Source organism: Trifolium pratense, linkage group LG3 (assembly GCF_020283565.1).
Source record: "Trifolium pratense cultivar HEN17-A07 linkage group LG3, ARS_RC_1.1, whole genome shotgun sequence".
Taxonomy (NCBI): Eukaryota; Viridiplantae; Streptophyta; class Magnoliopsida; order Fabales; family Fabaceae; genus Trifolium; species Trifolium pratense.
The window spans coordinates 27,963,007-27,982,362 of NC_060061.1; the positions used below are offsets into that span (position 1 = coordinate 27,963,007).

Below are 19,356 nucleotides of genomic sequence, written 5' to 3' on the forward strand. Positions count from 1 at the left end.
CATCTTGTATAATTTGTCTTTTAGGTAAATAAAAATTGTTTCTAACCAAGTTAATTTGTCTTTTTTTTTGTTGTTAGGCTCTTTCTTTTTAGTGTACTTTTTTGGGTAATTGGGTTGAATATCTTAATTTGCTTGTGACCCTTCTAATATTATTTGAGATAATTACTAACTTAAAAGGTTTTCAAAAAGGATTTTATGTTTGTAAATCAAGACTAAAGTGATGTTAACTATATTTCTTTTATTTTTGTGACCTAAACCAAACCAAAGCAAATCATATGACAATCAAGGTATCTCAAGTCTTGGTGGTATATTGTATTGATTTTTTATATTTGTTTTGACTTTTGTATTTTCATTGTTCACATATTATTTCTTAAATTTTATTTAAGTTTGCCTTTAAGTTACTCGCTAGTTGTGTTAACATTTGGGACATGGAAAATTCTAATATGAACATATCTTTATGTTTTGTAATATTGTGGTATACTGATAAGGTACACTATATTATTTCAGTTAGCTAGTGTGTGTATTAGTGCAATTTCAGGTACACTGATATGGTAACAACTGATAAGGTATACTGATAAAGTACACTAAATGGAAATGGTCATCAAAGTCTGTTATATTTTCTTTGCATTTTCATTTGGTTCTAATTTTTACTTGCAGTTCTGTTATAACTTGATAAAACTTTGGGTCGAATTTTTACTTCCACTTTTATTATAACCCGTCAATTAAATCAAGTTGAACTACTTCAAATAAACACAACAGTAAAATATGGAGACAATTCAAGCAAATTTTTTCATTTAATATATAATAGTTACAATTTGTAGAAGATAATAGGTTACAATAAAAGTTTGGGTATAAACCCATTTACAATGTAAGCCTAGTGAATACAAACTAAGCACTAGTGAGCTTTGTCACAAATCGCAACTACATTAAACCCGATTGCATAGCTATATATCAGCTTGACAGAATCAATGCCAAGTCAGTTAACTGATCTAGAAAATAACTCGATGCAACGGATAACCAGCACCAATGCCTAGTTCTTTCATATTATTTTACATATAAAGTGCTATATATCATTTGCACTTCAGCTGCTACACCAGTACCTAAAGAACCAAAGTTTTGGTAAAAAAAAAAAAAAAAGAACTAACGTTAAATATTAAATTCAAGTTGTAATGGCTATATATTAGCAATTCAACCATTTGAAAGTGTTCAATTTCAAATTTCCAGAATAAAGTGGTATCAACCAGTTTTAGATACCATTGGAGAAACAATCTAAATTTTAAGAACATAAGAGGAAGATAAAATGGTACTGCATCTTTGTTTCAAACAAGCATATTATCAAACTTCTAGAGCACATTAAAAAAAATAGCTTCTATTGAGTTGTAAGGTTAAATACCAGAAAATGAAGTATAAGAAGGGAAACAGAGATTTAAGAAGCCCAATTATACAGAAAATCAGACTAAGATTCATAAAAGTGCAAAAACATTCACACTGTCACATGTGACCCTACCTCCTTGTGTTGAAATCAGTAGCAAATTATTTTAATAAAATGAAGCAAATAAAAATAGATATTTAGGCCATTTGGTAGCCTAAACTCTTTCTATTTATTCTTCTATAGACAAGTCCATCATTCATCTCACGTGCACCTATCTACTACATGATTACTATTTTCGGTATTCTACTACAACAAGAAATCGCAATGGAATAATACACTTTCGGACCTTACAAGTTACAACATTCATCTTTGGACTGTGTGTGTAGTGATTGAAATCTCATGTTATGTTATAAAAGGCAGCAAATAGCAAGAACGGGATATACTAAAAACTATAGAGCATTGACACTCATCGAATAGACACGTGTTGGCATCGTCACTGGACATGAAACCGACACATGTTATTACATTCAATGACTTCCATTTGTCTTAAATTTTTATTACTTTCTAGTGTCCGGGTCATCTCAAGTGTTTATGTTAGTGCTTCATAGGTAAGAAGTAACATGAACATAATAGTGTGGTTGAGTCAAAAATACTAAGATCAAGCATATGATAATGGAAGGGAATTCTAGAACTAGAATCAGCAATCCCATTTCCATCCAAGTTTATTTTGACCGATATATTGGTTTCTTTGTTGACCCTTTTCACCTCTCTTCAATTCTAGCACCTGAAAATGATCAAGGAAATATTCAAATTCATTGGAAAATCCAAAATCCTGGTACATTGAAAAAATTGCCACACCATCAGAATGCGCCGATCACTCTCCTTGATACCCACTATTATTGTCATTCATCTTCATCGCTCCGCCTCCTTCTTCATCTTCTTCCTCGCTCCGCCTCCTTGATATTCAAACTGTTAATAACACACAACCATAAGGCATAAATTATTCTGATTATAACCACTATCAATTTCATATTTCTGCATATTGGAGATAGATAACAATAACTCAAAATTAAGAAATTATCAGCTAAAAAAAGTCAGCAACAAAATTAATCCCTTTTAAATAATCAGATTATACAAATTCAATGGATTAAACAGATAATCATAACAAGCACAAATAACAATGTATAATAAAATTGAAGTACCATTATGGAGTGGGAAAGGAAATTCAATCCAACACTCAAGCCGTTTAGAACTTTCGTTCAGGAAACGAACAACATCATCAAAAAGCCATGAAACGAACAAAATTGAAAGGAGTTGAAAATCGACTTTAAATACAAATGTCCACAAAATATGTTACTATATTCATTGTCCCTGGTCTATAGCCACTATCCCACTACCCAAGTCCATGCTCTCAGACCACAAAACAAAGTCATCAAGAAGTCATCAAAATCAAAGTTCATAAACATTACACAAACTGGTTTGACAATTATAACCCACACCAGTTTAAAAACAACACAAATAGGAGTTTATAAATCTTGTTAAACATCTGGAAACAAAAGCAGAAAATAATAAACATTGTATATAAGCACAAAATAAGTAAGAAATCAAACAAAACCTAGCACACAAATCAGTAACAAAAAATAAATTGGGTAAAATATGAAAATGGGGTGAATCTCCTAGTTCTTGGCTTCAACCCAAGACTTCACCAACTCTCAATTTGCAATCCCAACCAACACTAATAGAAACAAAAATCAAAATGAGTAAGAAAATAACACAATGAATTTAAACAACTAATATAATAAAATAAAAAATCAATCTTTTACCTGCTCAGAGGTGTAGAGACGTTGTTGTTGTTGGAGGACAAATGAGATTTAGGGTTCTAATTTAAATAGAATAGAAAAAGAGTGAAAGCGAGAGAAGAGGGAAAAGTTTAGGGTTCTAAACTGGAAGAAAAGAGAAGAGGGAAAGCGAGTGATTTGAGTCATGGTGTGAAAACGAGGGTGGAGGGAGGAGAACGGTTGGCGGCGCAGTCGTACGGAGGAGAGCGGTTGTTGTGCTTTTGAGACTGTCGGTGGTTGGAAGATGAGATGTTGGCTATGGTGGTTGGAAGATGAAGAGATGATTTTGTTCCGATTAGATTGAAAGATGAACAAATATCTTCTGTAAAAAAAAATTTAATAGATAACTAAATACAAACCATGGTTACTTTTGGATGTTAATTAACTTAGCTTTAAATGATTAAACATAAACTGAGTACAATTAAAGATGCTAAGCAACTACAAAGCTGGGCCACGAATGATTTTGTGCGAAATTTGCTTGAGCTGACGTGTCAAATTTCTATTAGATCCGTGACTACTGCACCGGTGCAGCTGAAAATTATGCTGCACAGAAGTGCTCACCAAAAAAAATTAGTTACTCAAATAGTATATCTGAAATTTATTGTTGGGTCATATTAATATGTACCCTTAGGGCACATGTTAAGATATACTCCCTCCGGTCCTTTTTATAAGGAACACTTTGAAAAAATCACACAGACCAAGGAAACACATTTAACATAGTTATTTTCATTTAATACTCTAATAAATTTAAATTTATTCCATGTTTACCCTTATTTGATTACTTTTTATTCAACTAACTTACTTATTTTTAAATTCTCTTTCATAATAAATAAGGGCATAAGTGAAATTGAAAATTTAGAACATTTGAAAATTAGTCAAAGTTTCTTATAAAAATGACCAAATTTTTTTCCCAAAGTGTTCCTTATAATAAGGACCGGAGGGAGTACCAAAATAGAAATTCAACATTTAATAATACAAGAAATTAAATGCTTCAAAAGTTAAAATGCACAAATTAGCATTTAATAATTTCTATTTTTGCTTTCTTAACATATGTCTTAAGGGCACAAGTTAACTCGAAGTTGAGCTCTGAATCTTAATAAAGATCAACTCAGAGGTGAGCTCTGAACCATAAAGAAATAAAAATGGTTAACTCGAAGTTGAGCTCTGAATCTTAATAAAGATCAACTCAGAGGTGAGCTCTGAACCATAAAGAAAGAAAAATGGTTAACTCGAAGTTGAGCTCTGAATCTTAATAAAGATCAACTCAGAGGTGAGCTCTGAACCATAAAGAAAGAAAAATGGTTAACTCGAAGTTGAGCTCTGAATCTTAATAAAGATCAACTCAAAGGAGAGCTCTGAACCATAAATTATTAAAGGCGAGGAAGACAAAGCCAGATCTTTTGCAACGCCAGCAGGAAAATCCTACATGCAGCAAAATAAGGCGACTCATCATGACGACATATCATTGGCTAATCGCCAAAACGCAGCAGGTATGAAATCGTTCATAAAGTCGTTCATAAATGACATATAATTATAAAGCATTGCAGGTGTAACTTTAAAGGATCTCAGGGACGAGATCGACCTCAATATCGAAGGCGAGAACGATAGAAGGCGTCACAGCACGACGTAATTTAAAACTTATCCACAATATTGTGAAGACAAGAAAATAAATAAGCAAGAAGGGAAATAGAAACCCTATGAAGGGCAGAATGTTTAAGCCACAAAAAGGGCGTACAAAATAATTACAAAAAGCCACAAAGGGCATGATAAGTTCATTACAGCAACAAAGAAAACCATTCACGGAGGAGGGATATAAGGGACGAGCTTCCCATCCACGATCCGGTTCATCGCATCAGCCTCGCCTAGACGCTCAGCATCCAAATCCGAAAAGAGCAGCTTGATTTGCTCAAGAGCAAAGGAGAAACCCTCATCATACTGGGTGGCGGCATAGAGTTAGAGCTCAGTAACATCAGTTTCCAACCTGGCTTTCTCCTCACCCAAGGTTCCCGCAGAGAGTACCGCCTCATCCCTCTCTGTGACTAGCTTCGAGATCTTCTCATCCTGAGCAGCAGCATTCTCTTTAAGTTTAGTCTCGGAGGCGGCGTAGCTTTCTTTCACCTTAGCCGGTTTGTCTTCATACTCCTATTTCAGCCTCTCTGCCTCGCTCTCTTTCAACTTCTGGATGTTCTCCACCAATTTGGTCTTGGTCTCAGAATACCTCTTCTCAATGTCAGCAAGGTGGTCGTCAACTGTCTTCACTTTCCGCTTCGCCTCCAGAACTTCCTGCTCCTGGCGATTTGACAGCAAATAGTTAAGAAGAGTACCCTTGACCTCATACTCCAAGGCTTTCTTTCTCAGGTCCTCCGTCGGAGTGTTGGTGAAGCGAGTCATATTGCCTACCATGGTCACCCCCTCTCGATAAATTCAAAAGGATCGAAAGAGCTCCATGAGAGGGGAGCAGTTGCAGTGGCGTCATGGGAGGAAGGTTGAGAAGAGCTAGAAGCCACGATTTTGTCTTTGGCGGCACCCCCGGAAGATTGCGAAGTATTCTTAACCTTTTGTTTTTAGCAGGGGGCGGGGCAACAACCTCGGTCTCTGTCCCTCCAGCGGCAGGATTCTCCTTCCTTGGGATGGCGATGCTGATTCGCCCATCATGTTTTTTCTTGCTCCGCCCCTCTTTTGAAACAGCTTCCTCCACTTGTAGCTGTTTCAAAGGGTCGTCAACAGCAACAACAGGGTTGGCCCTCTGCTGACGAGCCTTAGCCAAGAATGCTAACCTCTCCTCATCCGAGAAAGTCCTCATTCTCTCTGCAAAAACAAGAAAGACAAAAAGCACAAATTAACAGCGAGACAAAATCAATATTAAACAAAAGGAGAAAATGCAAATTTATTACTTACGTAAATACTCTTCCAAGGCGTTACTATTACCCTCATACTTAAGAACCTCAGCAGTATCCATGAGGGCATAAGAATCAAGAAAGTTGACGGTGTCTTTCTCAAAGTCACTCAAGGTCTCAAAGATGGTCCCCTTGATAAATCTAGGGTTATAAGTCCAGTAAAAGGGAAACAGAGGATCGTCAACCTCGTCATACATTAAGTCCGGGAGTTTCTCACCACAGCGAACCCGAAGGAAGGAGTCCCTAAAATTTTTAAAGTTGGAAGCGTATAAACTGAGGAGACGACGGTTAGGTTGACTGTTAATGGAAACTAAAGAATGAGTTTTTAAATTCTTTATTTGGTAAAAGGAGAAGAAAACGCCAATTGAGGGCTCTAGGTTAAAACCTAAACACATCACCTCAAAGGCTTTGATGAAGGCCCAGCTATTAGGATGAAGTTGGGTGGGGGCGACATTAAGAACTTTCAACATCTCCGCCTCGAAGGTAGTAAAGGGTAACCAGATGTTAAGAGGCTGGATTACATTGGTGTAAAGGTAGAAATAATCCGGCGGGGTGTCATTTCTAGTAAATACGAACTCGTTCTCTCCGACGGGTTCGGTTATGATAGAATCTTCATGAGAAGGATCAGAAAGTATGACGACTTTCCTAAAACTTCTCACCATTTCCGTACTGGTATACTTTGAGGAGACTTCCATGGTGACGGGAGTATAACCAGCAATGACCAAATCACGACAAGGGTTCTTCCGCTTTCCTGTGAAAGAGGAAGGGGAGATTATGACGCAATCACTGTCATTACTGTTATCACTATCGCTATCATTGTCACTACTACTACTTCCAACATCAAAACCCCACAATTCTGAGTAAAACCCTCGACTGTTAAGAACGACATTAGCCCTAGTATAGTGGGCGCGAACTTGTCGCGCCCACTCAAGATAACCATGGGAAGAAACGGGCACTTTCCCCTCATTGTCATCTAATTCCCTCAAAATAACCATTTTCTTTTCTAATCGGAAAGATTATTAGGGTTCCTACCTAGGGCAGACCAAATTAGCGAAAAGAGGAAAGGTATAAAGTAAAATACCTTAAAAAATTGATGAAAACTTTGAGCGAGAAATTGGAGGCGTCCCAAACACGAAGCGTTGAACAAGATTCGCTGGAAATTCGGAGAAGGGGATGTAATTGGAGATACTGGTTCGTATGAAGAAATAAGTAAAGGAAAGAATGGACGAAAGTATTACTTATAAAGGGTTAACCTTTTCGTCTTGTCGAAGTCAAAAGTTGGAACGGGTAGCAACGCACGCGTCGTTAGATCATATACGTGTCAAAAGCGCGTATCTCGAGAATAAATTTTGGAAGATTTATCGTCAGAAAGTTAACGACAACGCCTAGAGGCGAAGTTCGACTCACCTAATTACTATCTCGAGATATACAACGCCTTAGAAATTGCCACGCCAAAGGTATAAACCTCGCCTTTTCAGGCGAAACAAAGACAACGAGGGCAACGCCCAAAGGGGAAAATTCAAGATCAAGAGGAAAGCAAAGCACAGGAACAATAAATTCAGTCATAGACTGGAAAAGAAATCTTTATTAATATTGAAAAGTAAAGTACAGCAATGGAAAGCAAAGTTACAAAGGAAAATAAAAGGGCTAATCCTAGATCCTATCAGTCAGACTCTGAATCCTTCTGCACGGGCTCAGGAAGCGTCATCTTGGACTCCACAGTAACCCGGGATCCATCTTCTTCACCCGACGAAGAAGCGCGAGGAGAAAACTCTGGAGGATCATAGGTCTCCAAGAACGAGGCGTAATCCTCATCGGTGCTATCAGAATCAGAGGTATCAGAGGAAAGAACAATAACCTCCACTTCTTTAACCTCTTTGGATTTCTTGGAACAAGTGGATTTAGAAGTGGTTACTTCCACCCTTTTCTTCCTTCGCTGAAATTGGGACTCCTTGGCAATGGTTTTTTGGCATTATTCCTTTCCATCGTGAGGATTTGGAACAAGTTGATGGAAGTATGATAACAACGGTTGATATTTATAGTCAATTTTGCCTAACCCTAGCATCGTTATTAACGGTCATAATTAATGCTTGGACGGTCGCAACTACTTTGGTTTGACTATCTTGAGAACCGTTATTTTTATCTTTCCAAGGAGTCAATGTTTGACCCGTTAAAGTTAATAAAGATTTTAGAGGAGGGCGATTCTAGCAGGAATAGAAAGCAGTGTATAACGGAAAAGAAATGATTGAAATTCAAATTACTGAAAATGAAATACAACGGAAGCAAAAATATGAGGAACAAACGAGGAAAGTCTTAAATGCAAAAGCAAATTACAAACACGCAAAGAAAAAGCATAAAAGGAAAAACGGGCGAGCAGGAACTTCATGGCATGGTGGAACTTCCCAATTCACTGGCATCGGCGACGGCGATACGATGCATCTCCTCCAATGCTCGTTTCACCCTTTTCGCCATCACCATGTTTTCTTCAACAGGTTTCAAATCTTCTCTCAGCTCGTTCTGCTTGTCCAATAGGTCCATCAAAGAGTGACGCCTGGAAATCAGCTTAGTGACATCATCCCTGATTTCGCCTTGAAGAGCCATTTTTCTCTTCAGAAGCGGTTTCATCTCCTTATTCAACAGCAGCAAACGGTCATCCACTCTCCGCTCTTCATTAAAGCATATCCCTAGGATCTCCTCCTGCACGCCCATGGTTTCCTTCGTAATCTCTATTTGACTATCAACAGCCTCAGTCACTTCAGAATGGCAATCTTTGACATTCTCGACAGCAATCACAAAGGAAGCACTATCTTGTAACTCTCTCTCCAGACGGAGAATGCTATCGAGAAAGCGTTTTTCCTCCTTAGTCAATATCCAGGAATAGTCATTGAGTTCCTTAACAAATTCAGAGAATTCGCCGAAATCCTCCATCAAGTCATCCGTACTTATGGTCAGCATACGCCGGAGTCGCTTAATGACGGGAGAAGCGGGAGATTGACCGCACTCGAAGGGAGGATTTTTGGGAGACATAACTCTAGAAAGAATCCTAAAGTTAAGCAGATGAAAGAGGATGAGTTGATCACATAGCAAGATGCTGCATTTATAGATGAAAAATCTCGTCGTGGGAACGAAGAGTGGGATACTGGTCGATGGTTATTATTGTAAAAGATAAGAACGTGTGCAAGAAAGTGGGGAAGGAACGTGACGAGAATGCTTCGCGCCAAAACACTGGAAAGGAAAAATTCAAACCACGTTCAAGTACTTCACCCCCTTGGGCTTTGTGCTTGGGGGGGCTGTGGACTGGGCAATGGGCTTAAAGAAATATCCATTAAGCCCAATTAGTATAGGAAGGAAAATAGGCCCAAATTGAGTAAACTTTGAATACCCAATAGGCGAGAAGGAGCCAGAGCGTGACCAATAGGAACGACGTGACGCCAAGAAGGATAGATATTATGTCATCAGAAATATCTTCTCCTTCCTTGTGTCAACTGCCAGCTTAGCAAGGAAGAAATCAACCTCCCATAACCGCCATAGCTTGGAGGCCAAGGTTATCACCCTTATCCTCACGCTACCTCACCGGAGAAGATGCTAGTGGCCGTATTTTTAGGAATCTTAGCTTGGAGAAGAAGACTTGGCAGTCTATAAATAGCTCCACACTTTCATTTGTAAAGGGTCGAATTCTAACTCATAAAACTCTCAGGGTTGTTGGGATTGAACAAAGGTGTAAATTACATCATTTCATCAATAATATAACCCCCTCTGTGTTTTCACCAGAATAGTGCTAATTACTTATGCTACATTAGTACCAATGTGTTACCGGATTCATTGCCAAAAAAAGATAGAACAGACTTTTACCACCAGGACGGGGTGCTCAAATCAAAACCAATTCAAAAATAATTTTAAACCGATCTAAAAAATCGAATATTTTTAAATGTGTTTGGATTTCCTTTTGTGAAAACCGCTGCATCGAATTTTGGATTGATTTTTCAAAACCGATCCAAAACGAACCAAACCGCATACATAATTTTTAATAGTTATTTAACTTTTTATTAGTATGATATATTGCATTAACATATTTTTTAGAACAAGTGTTGCATTAACATATTAATGGTAGATTTTTAATTTTCTCAATAATACTTATTAGTTCAATTTCATCTATTTAGTTTTACTATTTCATAGGTTTCAAATATATTCGATAATTATCATTCCAAAATGCTTACTAACCCCAAATTATTATTTTTTAACTCAAATACTTTTTTTTAAAAAATTATTTTTTTATTAATAAATAAATTCAGGTGTGGTGGTGGTGACAGGCCGTCAACGACGGACCTCCGGCTCTGGCGTGGCAGTCCACGGCGACGGAGCCCAAATTTTCCAGTGGTTAACGACAGCGGAGCCCAAATTTTCCGATGGTTGACAGCGGCGGTCCGTTGGTCCGTAGAGGCAGTCGGTGGAGATGCTCCGGCCCCTTCCACCACTATTTTTTATTTTAAATTAATAATAAATATAATAGAAAATTTAAATTATTATTTTATTTTTAAATTTAAAAAAACTTTTTTATAATTTTCAAAAATCTGTATTTGTTTTTATTTTTATAAAAAATTCTGATTTTTTTTATAATAAAAATCAGTACTTTATTTTAAAAAATACCCATTTTTTAAATAATAGAAAATGTTTTAATTTGTCAAAAAAAATGTTTTAAAATAATAGTTTTATTAACACTTTAGTGGTATTTTTAGTGGTCATTTTTTAATTTTTGCTTATTTAATTGTTTTTTTTTGTTTAAAAAAATTGCCTATCCATTGGATTTTTTTTATATTCATGATCGATTGGATTTTAAAATTAAGGTGGATTGATACAATCCATTAAAAACCGGACCGGACCGGTTCAACCGTGAACCGGGTAGGTCATCGAGTTGGTTCGACAAATGGACCGGACGTGTAATCGAACCGGTGTGAACCGGTCAAAACCGGTGACTCGGCGGTTTTGGAAACCGGCCGGTCTAAATGCGTGATTAAAAAAATAAAAAAATTGGGAATAAAACTAAACTACAGAACAGTAGATGAAAGATGAAACTGAACAGATTTAGAAGATGTCAATTAGAAACAAAGAAAGTGAAGATTGTAACCATAACATAGATTTAATTTTGCAATTTTAGAGTTAAAATTCTATGTGTTTCATGATTATCTTATTACTTCTCATAAGTACTAAAGATGTATGTTTATATATGGGAATAAAAGAAGTAAACAAGGGAGAAGTGAAGAAAAAATTGTGAAGAAAGTAGTAACAGAGAAGGGAAAAGTGGTGGAAAAAATTTCTGAAGAAGTAGAAGAAGAAAGAAGTAGCGGCTGGCTGACAGGAAAGAGAGAGATTAGGGTTGTAACAATTGGATAATCTTATTTTATGAGATGGGTATTGGGTTGTATAAGCCCATATTTTATTTTTGAAGCAAAGTCCATATATTATTACTTCTCACAATTTTTGCTACTAATAATAATAATCCTGTATTTTGCTTAAAAAAAATAATAATACTGTATAATAATATTAATTACCTATGCCAAAAAAAAAATTAATTACTATCAATTTTTTTTTATAATTACTATATAGTTTCGAAATTTTCACATTTTTAGATGTCATGATTTTATTAGAGATAGATTCATCTAGTTCGATACCTATATAGTTTTATTATAGAGATCGATTCATTCTACCGGTTTAATCCGGTTTGTCGTGCGGTTCGACCAGTGACTCAGTGGTTCGACCAATGAACCAGTGAACTAGTACCCTTGCCGGTTCGATGTCTGGTCCGGTTTTTAAAACACTGAATGAACTAATTGGATGAATCCATTAGTGAAATGATTGGATGGATAATGGATAACTGAATAATTTTGACACCCCTAAGACGCATGTGTATAGACCGAAGCTTTTTCAAACCAATCAACTTTGCATTTAAGGTTCACTCAAAGAAGTGTTTCAAGAATGAGAACGGTAAACTTATGGCAAAAGTATTAAATCGGTTAAGCAAATTTAATCAAATAAAACTTGAATATGTTTGAAAGATTTCAATTAGTTAATTGCCTAATCATTAATCACTTATTTGAACAAATATTTATTTGATTAAGCAATTAATTAATAGCTTAAATAGTCACAATAAATGGATAAGCACTTATTTAAATAAGCACTTGGAATTAAAAAAAAAAAAAAAACTCACAAAGGGGTGCATATAGAATATGGGAGGTGAAAGATAAGCAAAAACAGAGAACGAAGCCCAGGCGCAATTCTGCTTTCGTCCAAACAAAATAACTTCCAGTGTAGCGTGAATCTATGATGAGAGATACAGCCTCTTTGATATGGACTTTGATATTGATACCAACGATCGTTTGATCAATATCAAAGTCCAGATCAAAGAGGCTGCATCTCTCATCATAGATTCACGCCACACTGGAAGTGTTTTTGTTTGGACGAAAGCAGAATTGGGCCTGGGCTTGGTTCTCTATTTTTGCTTATATTTCACCTCCCATATTCTATTTGCACCCCTCCGTGAGTTTTTTTATTTTTATTAAATTCCAAGTGCTTATTTAAATAAGTGTTTATTCACATAAGTGCTTATTTAGATAAGTGCTTATCCATTTATTGTGATTATTTAAGCTATTAATTAACTGCTTAATCAAATAAATATTTGTTCAAATAAGTGACTAATGATTAGGCAATTAACTAATTGAAATCTTTCAAACATATTCAAGTTTTATTTGATTAAATTTGCTTAACTGATTTAATACTTTTGCCATAAGTTTACCATTCTCAATATTGAAACACTTCTTTGAGTAAACCTTAAATGCAAAGTTGATTGGTTTGAAAAAGCTTTGGTCTATACATATGCTTTGTCCTAGGTATTTTGGTAAATACATCCAACCAACTCCAATACTTTTACCGATTAACATCTTAGAAGATTTCACAAAACCCTTATCGCTTAGTTTTCTTTGAATATGTCCTTGAATTCATTCGAGACGTGAGCAAAACTCAGATTGGAGAAGAATATGGTCCGTGGGTTCCGTTTATTGGAACTCTGTTTCTATTTATTTTTGTTTCGAATTGGTCGGGGGCTCTTTTGCCTTGGAAAATTATAAAGTTACCTCATGGAGAGTTAGCTGCACCCACAAATGATCTCAAAATTATTCATTTATCCATTATCCATCCAATCCATTCACTAATGTATTCATCCAATCAGTTCATTAGTAAAAAAAATTAGTTAATGGATTTGATCAAATTCATCCATTTAGTTAATGGATTGGATCCATTAACTAAATAGTAACACCGAAAACCCAAAAACGACACTATACCCAAATAATTGGCCGATAAACGTAAATTCGACCAAAAACCATAAAATCGACTACAAACACTAAAATTTGCTGAAAACCCAAATATTGATTTAAAACCCGACTTAAACCTTAATATCGACCAAAAACCCAAATAATTGACAGAAAACCCTAATACCGAATCTAAAACCAAATAATTGGCCAAAAATGTAAACAGAAATAGTTTCAAACGAATTTTAAAAGAATTTGTTTAAACAGAAACAATTTTAAACATAATATAGAACGAATTGGTCAAACAATTTAAACAAAAACTTCCAGTATGTTTAAACGATTTATTTTAATAGAAATAACTTCGATATGTTTAAACGATTTAAACAGAAAACAATTTCAAACGAATTTTAAAATAGTAACACCGAAAACACAAAAACGACCATATACCCAAATAATTGGCCGAAAAACGTAAATTCGGTCAAAAATCATAAAATCGACTACAAACACTAAAATTGGCTGAAAACCCAAATATTGATTCAAAACCCGACTTGAACCTTAATATCGACCAAAAACCGAAATAATTGACAGAAAACCCTATCGACCCTAACACCAAATAATTGGCCAAAAACGTAAACAGAAACAGTTTCAAATGAATTTTAAAGGATTTGTTTAAACAGAAACAGTTTTAAACAGAATATAAAACGAATTGGTTAAACGATTTAAACAAAAACTTTCAGTATGTTTAAACGATTTATTTTAACAGAAATAGCTTCGATATGTTTAAACGATTTAAACAGAAACAGTTTCAAACGAATTTTAAATGGAATTGTTTAAACAGAAACAGTTTTAAACAGAATATAAAACGAATTGGTTAAACGATTTAGGGTCCGTTTGTTACAGATTAAAAAAATAGTGATTTTGATGCAAAATAATTTAGAGATTAGTTTTTAGAGATTTTTAGAAAAGTTGAATTTAATTTGTGTTTGTTTACTATAATAAAAATCACTTTTTTAAATAAAATATTTTTTAGTTTGTTTGGATACAACTTATAAAAGTGATTTTTTTAATTACAAATAACTTTCTTCTTTTAACATTTATTTTCTCTCTCCTCTAAAAAAAATCTATTATTTTATAAGCTACTCTTAGTAGCTTCTCATTTTTAGCTGTTTTCTGATTATTTTTAGCTTCTGATTATTTTAAAAATTTGTAACAAACAGATGCAAAACAATTAAAAGTGATTATTTTTATAAAAAAAGTGATTTTTTTCTAAAATAAGCTATAACAAACGGCCTCTTAAACCAAAACTTCCAATATGTTTAAACGATTTATTTTAATAGAAATAACTTCGATATGTTTAAAAGATTTAAACAGAAACAGTTTCAAACAAATTTTAAAATAGTAACACCGAAAACCCACAAACGACCCTATACCCAAATAATTTGCCGAAAAACGTAAATTCGGCCAAAAACCATAAAATCGACTACAAACACTAAAATTGGCTGAAAACCCAAATTCTGAAATTTGAAGGTGAGTGTGGTGGTGGTGCGCGGGAGCAAGGAAAATGAGAAGGAATGGAAGTGCAGTTGGGGCCTTATATATTCCTTGTGACGTTTTTACAATTCTACCCCTCATTATATATCTGGCCTGTGCAATTGGTAGATTATACAGCTTTTAAATCCGCCACAGTTAATGATAAGATGACTTGTAAGCTAAGTTAAGATTTGCTCAAGTTAAGATTTAACACCAGAATGTCAGCTTAGCTTGCACCAACGAGTTCAGATCCACTTCATTTCTTTATCTCCATTTTCCTCCAGTTTTCTCTTGATGAATGACATGTGGCAATAAAACAATTAAATGGTCGTGATTAAAATCTAAAAGTTACAGAGACCCTTTGTGAACCACCACCAACAACGGGAACTAACAACAACCTTGTTTCTGTTATTTCACCATCGATCTCTGACTTCTTGCCGCCGTCGCGCCGTCGTCCATCCCTATCCCACCGTCACGAACCACCCCTATGCCACCGCTATTGTGCTTTGTCAATTTCTGTTTGTGGATGGGATTGAAGATAATAAGGTTAAGAAGAAGGATAGAGAAATGAAGGAGATGAATCTTTTTTTTGGAGGATTATGAATTGGATTTGTGTTTGATATGTCAACGTGGGGGATTGTTGGTTAAAGAGATGGGAAGTTTGAAAAGTTTTATTGAATTGATCTGGCTGAGTCGAATTGAGTTGAGAGAAAGAAGAAGACCAAGAGTACACAGGTGGTGGTGGAGTCCGTCGTTTAGTAATAAGGCACATAGTCTGGTGGTCTGGCAGGGTGGAATTTCTGCAACCGCGGCGATGGTGACGACGGAGGTAGAGGTACGGTTTGAATTTTGGCGTGCAATCTCTGAAACTTCTCGGAGGGTGTATTGGATTGAGATTTTATGAGACAATTTTAGAAAAGGAAAAAAAAAAAGTCTCGATGATTTTATGAGATTTTGTTGGACTATATTGATTTTGTGAGATTTTAAAAACTTTTTTACAATCAAGATTTTTAACACATGATTTGAAGTTGGCATTTAGCATGGTCAAGTGATAAAGTTTCCCACCATGGACCACTTCAGATCAACGATCAGATTTTGCAGTTCTAATAACTCTTATCATGCATCCCCACAACATATTACAACCCCTTCTCTCTTCTCTTTGTCTCCCATCCAACTACCTTGTGCCACACCACCCTCATGGCTTCCAATGTTTTTACTCCCACATTAATAACAACCCACACTATCCACAGTCACAACAATTATCAAATTTCGGACAAATTTATATCTATATATATAAATCTTAGATAGTTGTGGAATTGTCTATCTAAACCCTAATCCACAAACCCTAATCTTAGATAGTTGTAATTATTATCATTTTTTTATAAAATAATAATAATAATTATTATTATTTTGAGTTATTATTCATTTTAATTTTTTTTGTTCATTTTATTATTTTGTGTATTTTATTGTTTTTTTTTTTCAAAAAAGTTAATGTTTTTGCTAATAATATTTTGTCCAATCTTTGTAAATATAAGGAGTTGGTCGATTGTCAGGACAACTTTCTAATGTTAGTAAAAAAAATAGATAAAATAAAATTTACTAATGGTTGTTATGATCTGTATGATTTTTATCATATTCGATATTTGAGTATGAGTTAAGTTGGTTTATCTTTGCTCCAATAAGTTTCAAATTAATATAAATGTCAAATTCGACAATACAGTAGTTTTTTGGTAAGAGAACTCAGAATCCTCAAATGAAATTTATAATATAAATAAAAACTTATGTTTCAACATCAATTGTTTTCCATGGTCAATTATATGTTGTCATTTCCATAGTTATTTTGAAGAATGAGTTAAATATATTGTTAATCAATGTTAATGAAAAAGATACCAAAGTAACTTCAAATGTGATGTATAAATAAATTTTTTAAATGTATAAACATATATTTAACATCTATATCACATTTAGATAACTTTTATTGTTACTATTATTTTGATAATACCTATTGTTTCAATTTTAAATTTACATACTTATACAAATAATTTTTTGACATTATAGTATAAAATAGCGCATAAAACCGTGCATCGCACGGGTAAGTGTCTAGTTTGATACAAAATCTTGACAGTGATATTGGAATTGAAATTTTTCAAAACCACACTTCTTTTCCTTTCTTTTTTTTTTAATGGAAAAACCACTATTCTTACAATGCAAACATAAGCTTATATAAATATTGACATGGTGTTGGACCAAAAAAAATAGGCAAATGCTAAATAGTGTCCCCGGGGCACTCTTTAAGCCCTTAAATAGTAAGTTTTTTATAGAATTTTTATCGGAATGCGTAAAGTCAACGCATTGGAAATTGTAGTGTTTAACTTTTTGAATAAAAAGTTCCTTTAAATGGAATGCTTAAAGAGTGCCCCGGGGGCACTCGTTAGCAAGACCCAAAAAAATATCCAATTGTTAGATCTGAAATCGATCATTATAAAGTTTGAATCTTTGAGTGGAATAAAATTATCATAAGATTTTGATGAAAATATGAACTTTAAGGGCCCGTTTGGTGCACAGGATAAGAGACAGGATAGGATAACTATATCATATCCTGTCTCAATCCAATGTTTGGTGACACAACAGGATATGATAAGTTAATCCTGAAGCTTATCCTATCCTGTTTCTCTAGTTAAAATCCTTATCCTGAATTTGAGCTGGGTTACCAGCAGGATAGGATAAGAAAAAAAAAATCGTTGATTTATTCTATAAAATATATTTTAAAATAAAAAATTGAAAATTAATAAAATAATTTGATAGTAAATTAATAATATAATAATTAATTTTTAAATATATATGTGATTTTCTCACAAGGGTAATTTTGTAATTTATATAATCTAAAAAATCAAAATCCACCTAAAATTACAATATTTTAAATTAAAATAATTATTAAAAAATTGCAAAATAAGAATATTAATTTAAATTTAATAACAACTTAAATATAATTCTTTTGCAATGGTAGTTTTATTATTTACATATATCATATATTTATTTAGCTTATCTAACATGTATAATTGAGTTATTTATTTGATCATGATTCATATAAAAAACTTAATTTGTTTATTTTCTCATGATTTGTATTTAAAATTTAAATTTATTTGATTACTTTTTCTTTTTGTACAATTACTTATTTATATTTTTATTTATAAAATTCAAAGTATTACAATATAATTTTTAACAAATAACAATTGTTTTACGAGGGTAATTTTGTCATTTAAATATGTTATGTATCTTATCATATTGGTATGAACAAATATGTATTAAAAATATGATATAATAGTTATCATGTTTGTTATCCTGTGTGCACCAAACATAGGATAGGATAACTGAGGATAACTGTTATCCTGCTGATATCCTATCCTATCACTATCCTGTTGTATATCCTATCATGCCACTATCCTATCCTGCGCACCAAACGGGCCGTAAACAATTCATATATTTGAGTGAAATAAAATTACTCCATTAATTTACTATTTATTGTGTAGATTATTTGTCATGTTTTGTGCACTTTCTTCTGCAATGGTGAGGTTGGGGCAAGGATGAAGATGGGTAGTAGAAAGTGGTGGTTAGACCTAATGTTGAGAGACTATGATAACAATGTGTTCTTTGTTTCATCCAATGGTTAAAAAGCAACTTGACCATGGTGGGAAATTTTATCACTTGATCATGTTAAATGCCACCTGATTTGAATGGATTTTTTTCAAAAGACTTTTTACAATTAAGATTTCATAATACTTTATATATTATGAAATTTTTGTATATTTGGAAAATCTTAAAAGAATCAATAAATTTTAATAAAAGAAATTATATTTTTTTTATGAATCCAAATATTATTTTTTTTAAAAAAAAAACCTTACTTTTTGTTTTACGTATATGTTTCTAATCACCAATAAAAAAAGTCACCACCACCACCACCATTGATGAGAAACAAAAGCAGATGAACGTAACGAAAAAAATTCGTTTGCTGTAAACAGTTGTAATGAATCAAAAGTTTGTAAAAAAGGTGTAGAATTTGTTAAAATATTTTTTTCAAAAAAAAACATTTGATAAGTAAAGAAGAAGAAGAAGAAGAAAAAACTGGTATAATGATGATGAAAGTAAAAAGTCTTGGAGAGTTTGAAAAATTCTCAAGGCTTTTGGTGAGATTGTTGAAAAAGTCTATCAGGTATATTTTCAACTAAAAAATCTCTCAAAATCCATTCCAAAGAAGAATCCATCAAAATCGGTAGACTTTTGAATACCATTACACATTTTAAAAGTAGTAATAAATCTCAATTGAATACCAACGAATTTTGTTGCCCTGAAAGAAAAATCTTATTTGTCTTAGTTGAATACCACTATTTATTTAACTTTTGTAAAAGTCTTGATTGAAT

General features: G+C 33.8%; 1 long non-coding RNA gene across 1 annotated transcript; it reads right to left on the reverse strand.

Annotated features, from left to right (window-relative positions):
• Window positions 1–775: 775 nt before the first annotated feature.
• Window positions 776–3,717, reverse strand: LOC123917870. Its single transcript, XR_006812571.1, has 2 exons — window positions 3,196–3,717; window positions 776–2,341 (listed from the first exon to the last, which is right to left on the reverse strand). It is a non-coding gene; the product is annotated as an uncharacterized LOC123917870 (long non-coding RNA).
• Between the last annotated feature and the right edge of the window lie 15,639 nt (window positions 3,718–19,356).